At 41.5% G+C, this 9,046-nt stretch overlaps 1 protein-coding gene across 1 annotated transcript in view; it reads right to left on the reverse strand.

Annotated features, from left to right (window-relative positions):
* Window positions 1-2,000: 2,000 nt before the first annotated feature.
* LOC140927738 (cystatin-A-like) overlaps window positions 2,001-9,046 on the reverse strand; it is a 14,876-nt gene continuing 7,830 nt past the window's right edge. Inside the window, exon 5 of the mRNA XM_073377422.1 lies at window positions 2,001-2,223. The gene's annotated coding sequence lies outside the window, so the exon portion shown is untranslated. The remainder of the gene's footprint in view (window positions 2,224-9,046) is intronic.

Genomic DNA, 9,046 nt, shown 5'->3' on the forward strand with positions numbered 1-9,046 from the left:
GGGAAACGGAAAACACCCACAGAGAAACACCACAGGCAGACCACCCTCCGTTCGTGTGACCGAAATCATCGCATTCTCGTTCCCAGACCTTCAATCCTTTTAGTCAGCGCTGGGTCCCCGACGCTACAATTAACTCCATAATACAGATCTGAACCGAAATGTTCAAGCGAAGTTCAAGTGAAATGTTGCCTTAGTCATCTGCCATGTTCGCCGATCGCCGTCCCGAGCTGTATTTAGCGTTATCATGATGATATGCCACTTCCGAGTTGCACCAAGCTTCCGGTTTCAAAGCGAAGCTAGGTGCGAAGCTTTTGGATATGAAAATGATTTTTTCATTCTCATGCAAATAAAGATTTTGCACTTGCCTCGTTTTCAGAGTGAGAGTTTTTGGAACTCGGAAGTGGCCTATTGCGTGATTGCCTGGGTTATCGTTAGATCCCATCGACTGAGCCCCTTCGGACACCTCATGAATTTTACACAACGTAGTTTTCTCCTTTACTAATTAGAGTTAAGCACTGCCTTTTACAGATTAGGGTTAAGCACTGCCTCTACTGATAAAGGTTAAGCACTGCTTTTACTGATTAGGGTTAAGCATTGTTTAGAAACTGGTCAGGTTCTTTTTGGGGGGTTGGGGTTGATGCTATATGAACTTAAATTACTTCACTCCTATCCAGCAAATCCTCAGTGGTCTGGTGGTTAGCGTAGTATACTGGACCATCTGGGTCGTGGGTGCGAATCCTACTATCTTTCGTACCAATTCTTCTTTTTCTTTCAAATTGAAAAGACTTGCACTTTCATGAACATTTCCAGATTGAAATATCATCTAAGTGTGATATAAAAGTAGAAAACAGTTCTACCTTGTGTAAATTTCATAAGGGGAGAAGGGGGCTACGGCCGATGGGATCTAATGCTGACCGACTGCCTGTGTGGCAGGCGGGGTTCAGTCAGACAATCATCTCACAATCATCCTAGCAATCATCATATTTATCTTAAGGACAGCTTCATTCCGGCCGAAGAAATTCTGCACCCTTAACAAGTAAAGTATGCGAATTGTTTTGGTTACAAATAGAGAAAGAAAGCAAGAAAAGCTACTCATCCTGGTCAACCGCATAGGAATTTTCATTTCGAGCCCTGAAAATACTAGTTTCCCTCGCAGCCGCTTTTTGGGGTATCGCGCAACATTAAAGCTCCCCTTAAAAGAACGTGGGCTTCGAGGGAGAATATATGAAAATACCGACCGACTGCATGATGGATGAATCCTTTTCCTAGTGCCTCCTGAAACAGCAACATGCTGTGGGTGTGTAAGTCGGAAAATGTATACATAATAAACATACTTCGCATCCCCTGCACTAGGGACTGAACGTTACAAGGTCTATAAAAGAAAAGAATAATAGCCAATTCCTGTTCTTCAGTGCCCCAAAAGCTCATTTCTAAAGCCGAAAAGCTAACTAGCACTGTTCTTTCATCGAGTTTGTTAAGAAGGAATAGTCATACTGCCGCAGTTGGTGAATGTTGCCCCTTTTTGTGGTAAGAAAAGTCCTTGATGTTGATATAGTTAAAAAGTTTTGCCCATGGTCTTGAAGCAGTATCAAGTTTGAAAGTTATTGTTTCATATCCTATCAGACTCGTTTCGTCGGTTGTTTCATTTTTTTTTTCTTAACAACGCAAGATAATTTTTCTATTTTCCCTTCTCTTATTAGCTACTGAACAGATATGATCAGTTGTGTATCAAACTTAATCCAGTCAGGAGACATTCTGAGTAAACGCGTGCACCGTAATTTCGACAAAATCTGTGGAATGTAACCTCGAAATTTTTACCGTGGCGATCCTGTATGCATGTACAGTGAAAATACATTTTGCTGTGGCTTGAAGGTGATACATTTCCAGGCATTACAAAGCTTTACTTACAACCATCAAGTAGACACAAGGTGTTTCTATTCCTTCAGTCAGTTAATTTAAGTTCTAAGAAGTCTTTGCAAACGATGAAACAAAACAAAAAATAGTTTCTTACTTTTTAATTAACATTATTGCAAAATGCTTACATCACTAGTCACTGTTAGTTTTTGTCCAACCTCGTTTTCGTGAGCTAGCCTTGTTCCCAGGATCTTTCTTTCGTCATTTACGTCACTCTTGACTCGTACACAGAAGACAAAAAGAAGTACCCCGGGAACAAGGTTTTTCGACAACTGCGTCATTAATGACGTAGCATGACGTAGTTAGCGAGTAAAAAGACCCTATCTGCGAGGTTGAATTTTGTCTTGATGTAGAACTTGTGTGGCCGGACTTTAGCCAAAATAGTTGATGGGATCGTCCTTGGTCATTCCTGTCTCGATAGCATCTAATGAAAGAGTTGATCCATCACATGGCAGAGACTGGAAAACACGCAAATGAACGTAGGAAGGACCGCCAACGTGAACCTGTAGGTAAAATATTTTAACAGTTTAAAGAACCCACCCTCGAGTAAGGTATACAGTGGAATCTCGAATTATCGGACAACATTGGGAAAATCAAATTGGCTCGAATGATGGGGAGGTTTGAAAAATCGGAGGTAACATTACACTGTGTGGCTCGTAAAGAAAGTTAGGTTTAGTTCGGGGATTTCGAAACACCTAGAGTTCGAGAAATCGAGATTGCACTGTAGTTCCAATATGTAATCTGTGAGTCAATTATGAAGTTTCAGCATTCAAAATGTTGAAATGTCGATGCAAAAAAAATCAACTTGATAGGGAGACCGAGGGGACCCTAATAAAAGATGCAAATAAATGTTATTGGTTTTCATTGCTCGTGGAATTTTGATTTAATGTTACTCTTCAGTTTTAAGACATCAAAAAACCTTTAGCCTGTGATCAGACACGCATTCGTTCTAATAGATAATTATATAAAAGAGCATGGAAGTGAGATTGATGGCTAATACGCCGATTCAAGAAAAAAAAACTGGACATTGAATGAGTACAAGTCCTTTTTCAAACGTCGTGCTACTGCCTTGCTGAGCTGTCTCGACTGCATAACGACACTAGCACGACTTGGTTTCAGACATCGAATTTATTTCAGTCGAACTGAACAGAACGCCTGTTGCCGAAAACAAAACGCAAAAATATAGGAACGGTTTAGCAAACTTTTAAATGTATTCTATCATAATTCAAGAATTGAGTTCGGCACGGCAGTAGCCAGAGTAGCGCGACGATTGAAACCAAGTCGAGCTACTGCCGTGTAGCACGGAAAGCTTTGCCGTGCTACACGGCAGTACCACGACTAGGTTTCAAACATCGCGCTATTGCCGTGCTAAAGTCGAATTTGATTCGGCGATCAATTTAGTTCGGCACGGTAGTAGCACGACGTTCGAAACGGGCCTTAGCGTGGCTTAATAGCACTTATTTAGTGCGCAGCCTTCTATGCGAGACCAGCGAGAGGCCTTTAGCTTTGGCTGAATTTAGTGACAGAGCCCCTTTAACTAGGCTGTTCCCTTCTCTGAAGAATCTTCCATCTCATGTAAGGGATCCAAGGTACTGGATTCCGGAATTGGTCACTGGAACTTGGATTCCGGATTCCGGATTCCGTTGATTAGTCAGAATCCGGATTCCTTGAGCTGTATTCCGGATTCAACGAGCAAAAACCTCTCGGATTTTACAATCCGGATTCCCTTACATCGGGTGAAAAGTTCCACAGTGGCCCTGCATCCATTGCTCATGTCAGGAAGCGTTAAGTTGACGGCGAAGTGTGGGGCTGTACAGTTGAGTTAGGCGGGTGACAATGTCTTCACAAAACCTCATTTTAAACTATTGATCCTCCTTTATTCAAAAAATTATGAAAGTAATACCGCATCGGCCGGGCAGACCGTTTCTCTGGAATGCTGTGTTATGAGAATATTAGTGATTATGGAAACAGACAACGCTTGACTTAACTTTATTATACAAATACATGAGAAATTTCTGGAATTTGATTGGCTTAGAGCAGTAGTATTTCAGCATTATTTGAAATGCCTACATGCGAAAATTACAAACCTTTTGCTTGGTAGTAGTATAAACAAATAATAGCTTGCTTTGTACGAGATATTTGGCATAAATACCACTCGTGATATTTCAAAATTGTCTCAATTTTCAATGGCCTAACGGCTCGTGAAATTACGTATAACAACTTCGAAATATCACCCGTGGTGTTTATCAGTGTTTATGCCAAATACACTTCAAACCATGCTATTACCTATACTAACAGGAATCATTATGTAATTGAATAATAATTGGCAAACACAACGCTTTCCATTTCCCCTCTCCCCCAATCCCCATTCCTTCGTGGATGTCATATTGAGTTCAATGTGGGACTGACTGTAGATCCGGCGTACATTGAGATCATTATTCGTTTCTGGGAAACTGCCCAGCTACCCCTCCCCTAAGCCAACATTTTGTTCTAAGTGAGAAGTAAGTGTTAATGTTGGCTTAGGGGAGGGGTAGGTGTGGAACGTTTTTAACTAACCTTAATGAAGTAATTTATTCCAGCCACAACTTGAGTTTTATATGATATGGCTTTAAATTCAGGAAATTCTTGCCCTGCCATTTTCTCTGCTTGGAGCTTCACCTGTTGGGGAGACAAGTTGAGGTTAACAGTTTTTCACCTTGTTAACAAAGAGGTGTGAAATATATACCGTAAAACCCCAGTTATATACGCCCTAACTATACCTCGCCCACCTCTGCTATTATGGTGCCATCTACCTATTTAAAGTGGTACCTCGATATCCCGGGGGAGGAACTCCGCATATGAAAGGGGTGGGGATGCTCGTCGTCTTGCTTAGGGGTGTAAATTTCGGATTTTGACCTCACTTAGGGTGTTTTGGGCAAAACGCCATCATATTTAGCCGTGGTTATGGGCTCCTGGACGTGTAGGTCTCGTTTAGGGTTGCACGTGAAAAAATATAAAAATGTATATATTGTCTGCGTTCTAACATGGTCTCTTTTAGGGGTCAAAAAAAGCGTGGGCCACGCCCAGATCGGTCTCCTTTAGGGGTTAAATTCAAAATTTCAAACGAGCATCCCCACGCCTTTCATATGCGGAGTGCCCCCCCCCCCCGGGCTCGATATAACGAACCTCGATGCAACGAAGTCCTCCGTATAACGGACGGTTGTTCTTACCCCAGTAATAGTGAAATATATGAATTAAAAGAACCTCGATATAACGAAACCTCGTCTAAGCGAACATATTTTGTCTATGGGCTTCTGATTTTGCCTATCCTTTGGCCCTTGGTTACATCGAAGTTCTACTAAGCAACAATACAGTGAACAATAATATTCCGGCTAGAAGCCTTGCACTCATTTCCCCCTCAGTTTTCTTTATTTTAAATCACAAACGTCATGCGAGTGGGGTTTGGAACAATAGTTGTTATCATGGTTACAAGCAAATGTACTGAATGTACTTCCATCGCATCAAATATACTGGCAATAATTTAACTGTTCATCGTTTGTTTACAAATCTTCGGAAAGGTTCTCAGTACAGTCAGCCCAAGCTGGAAATATAATGTTTCTGTCTTAACCCCCGAGTGTCACCTTTCTCGCCGCGCTCTCGCATTTCGCTCAAACCAACTGATGACATGAAGAAACACGGAAACATATATAACGGATATTTCTAGATTAAATAATTTACTGTATCTTTTTATCGCATGCAAAATCAGTCCTTATACTTTCGAAGGTCACGATAATAGTTACGCATGCTTTCCAGCTTGGGTTACTCGGGTTGTCCGCTATCGCCAAACACGGCATTTCAAAGTTAAGCGGAGAAAGAAATAAGATTTCATGAGGGAGCTGCCTCATATGCTAGAGTTTAATAAACTGGTGCCTGATCGCAAATCTTTTGCACTTCTGCATCGGCCGGTTTCAGCGGACTCAGTCCACCTGGTACAACATCTTTAGCGTCCTGTGACATGTTGTCAAGAAATTTCTTTAGCCAGATTCCGTCAGATAATTTCCCAGCAAAGACTGATCTGATAGAAAAGCGAGATAACTCAAGATTTATATTTTGTTTAATACACAACTGATTGGTGGCGTGATGTCAGTGATGTATGATGTAAATGCAAATGATTAGTTTCATGTATTGCGGAAGAAAGGTTTGTTTTTGATCACCAAGTCAAGAGTTCGCTCAAGAACTACCGATTATAATCTTTAAGTTAAAATAAACATTCAGAGCCAGTACTTCCGTTGGAGCCTTAAGTGATATAATCTGGTGAACTTTTATAAAGGTATCTTAAGTTGATGCTAACCAAAGAAAGTAGACGTGTAGGAAAATAAAACAAGATGATCATTAGCACGTACCCGTTGAACCTTATCTCCCTCTCTATGAAAGGAAATTGACTAATTAACTTAACAGCCGAAAGCTGATTTAAAAATGAAATAATATTAAACAACAAAATTAAATTATAAGCTTATGCATCAGTCAATAGCACTACGTGCAGTTACTATTTATAGACCCGAAACTCAGACAAACAAACTGAAATTAAAATTTAGCGAATTCCTCACTTTTGTCTGACTTTTGCCGTTAAAATGAGGAAAATGGCAAAACTCAGACAAAAATTGCAAATCAGTCACTCTGACGTCAATCGCGCGCTACGCTATTGAAACTCAACCCCTCCCCCCCCCCCCCCTCCGACCCCCGGGACTTAGCGGGGAATTAAGCATTGGCCTGGTGTTAAAGCCCCGCTATTTTTCCCGCTCCCCGGGCCAAGACGTTTGTTAAAGGCCCCGTACAGCAGGGCATTAGTTGTTGTAGGCTCGAATATAACAGGCCAGAGCCCCGATTTTAGTGCGCGCAGGAGGAGGCCTAATCTCCACAGCAACCACCGCAGATCGGTTTCTAATAACAGACAAGCGTTACTTTCGTAACTAGTTTTAAGCATTCCTCCAGACACCTTTGGAGAGCGCCGGACACATTACCTGTCAAGGAACTTTGTACTTCTGATTAAATGAACCAGACATCTCAAAGAAACGCGAAATTTGATCAGACTATTTGGGATTATAAATTCATTTCACGGTCGAAGTCGATCTTCGCGGCTGGCTTCGCAATTGATAACTACAGTTTTCTCGCCGCATTTGGATTCAAATAGGCTTGATACGCTTTCAGTGCGTTTTCAAGTGCTTTCTTTTAAGAAAATAGTTCTGCGATGGCTTATTTAACTTCTTTCAAGAGTAGTATGCCGTGTCAACATTGGTGACCTTCGAAGCGAAAACGGCGAGTCGGCGTATCAGGTTTTTACAGTGGAGCCACAAGTAGGAATACACTCTCTGCTGGCACATCTTTCTCCGGTTTGGAAGGAACTCTGCGTGGAAAAGACCCTGACCAAAGAAATTTTTAAATCTTCTCTATTTGAACGTTTGAGAAAAGCCGTCAACAATGCACATTTTATAGTCACCAGTGTAAACGAATGCGAGAGCTCGAGCTCTACTTCACATCTCCTTGAGGAACAGCAAGACCGATTATCTGATTCAATGGACGACCTTTTTTATCAAACGGCGAAGGATTCAAGTCTTTTTTCTCTGGCTTAAGACGATGTAAGCGTCGATGTGCCTCCAGTGACAAATCACTCTCCAAAAAGCCCGCCAAGCACTGTCGAAATCCCGCCAAAATCTTATTCGCTGGTAGGAGCCCAAGACGCTGGATTACTCCAGATATTCTAGCTTCCACTTCAACATCTTCGTGTTCGCTTGGGAGATCTGTATAATCAACGTCACAGATACAGTATGGTTTCTATATCAGTCATTTTAGCCTCCTTGAAATGTCAAACATAATCCAAAATTATTATTACAGGTTATTTTTATATTATGTTATTTTGTATTATTACTTGTTTTTTACTTAATAGGCCAAATTATGGGGCTACCCTCTCCCTCAGAGCTTACAGGCGGCGCGCCCAAGATTCTGAGGTGATGGTAGTCTCTCTTTTGAAATGTTGGTCATTATCCAAAGTATTATTGTAGGTCATCTTTGTACTGTCATTTGTTGCGAAATAGGCCAAATTATGGGGCTACCCTCTCCCTCAGAGCTTACAGGCGGCGCGCCCAAGATTCTGAGGTGATGGTAGTCTCTCTTTTGAAATGTCGGTCATTATCCAAATTATTATTGTAGGTCATCTTTGTACTGTCATTTGTTTCGAAATAGGCCAAATTATGGGGCTACCCTCTCCCTCAGAGCTTACAGGCGGCGCGCCCAAGATTCTGAGTTGATGGTAGTCCCTCTTTTAAAATGTCGGTCATTTATCCAAATTATTATTGTAGGTGATTTTTGTAGTGTCATTTATTTTTGAAATAGGCCAAATTAATTATGGGGCTACCCTCTCCCTCAGAGCTTACTGGCGGCGCGCCCAAGATTCTGAGGTGATGGTAGTCTCTCTTTTGAAATGTCGGTCATTTATCCAAATTATTATTGTAGGTAATTTTTGTAGTGTCATTTATTTTTGAAGTAGGCCAAATGAATTATAGGGCTACCCTCTCCCTCAGAGCTTACAGGCGGCGCGCCCAAGATTCTGAGGTGATGGTAGTCTCTCTTTTAAAATGTCGGTCATTATCCAAATTATTATTGTAGGTCATCTTTGTAATGACAATTGCTTTGAAATAGGCCAAATTATGGGGCTACCCTCTCCCTCAGAGCTTACAGGCGGCGCGCCCAAGTTTCTGAGGTGATGGTAGTCTCCCTTTTGAAATCATAATTGTAGGTTATTTTTGTAGTGTCATTTTTTTTGAAATAGGCCAAATTATGGGGCTTCCCTCTCCCTCAGAGCTTACAGGCGGCGCGCCCAAGATTCTGAGGTGAAGGTTGTTTCTCTTTTAAACTGTCAGTCGTCAACCATAGTATTATTGAATTTTCATTTTCCAGAGTTCATAGTGGTACCGTCTTTATAGTTTTACGTGATTTGTGGCAAAGACAAGACCAGGCTAACAAATTTATTCTACTTTATGCGTGGTGCAACAATCACCGTGGCTGACTGGCCTCCAAAGTTCCTTCATAATTTGGACGCTTCTCAGGAGTTCCTTCACTGCTTGTAATCCAGAATTGGCGATTCTCAGCAGCTTGA

Source organism: Porites lutea, chromosome 2 (assembly GCF_958299795.1).
Source record: "Porites lutea chromosome 2, jaPorLute2.1, whole genome shotgun sequence".
NCBI lineage: Eukaryota > Metazoa > Cnidaria > Anthozoa > Scleractinia > Poritidae > Porites > Porites lutea.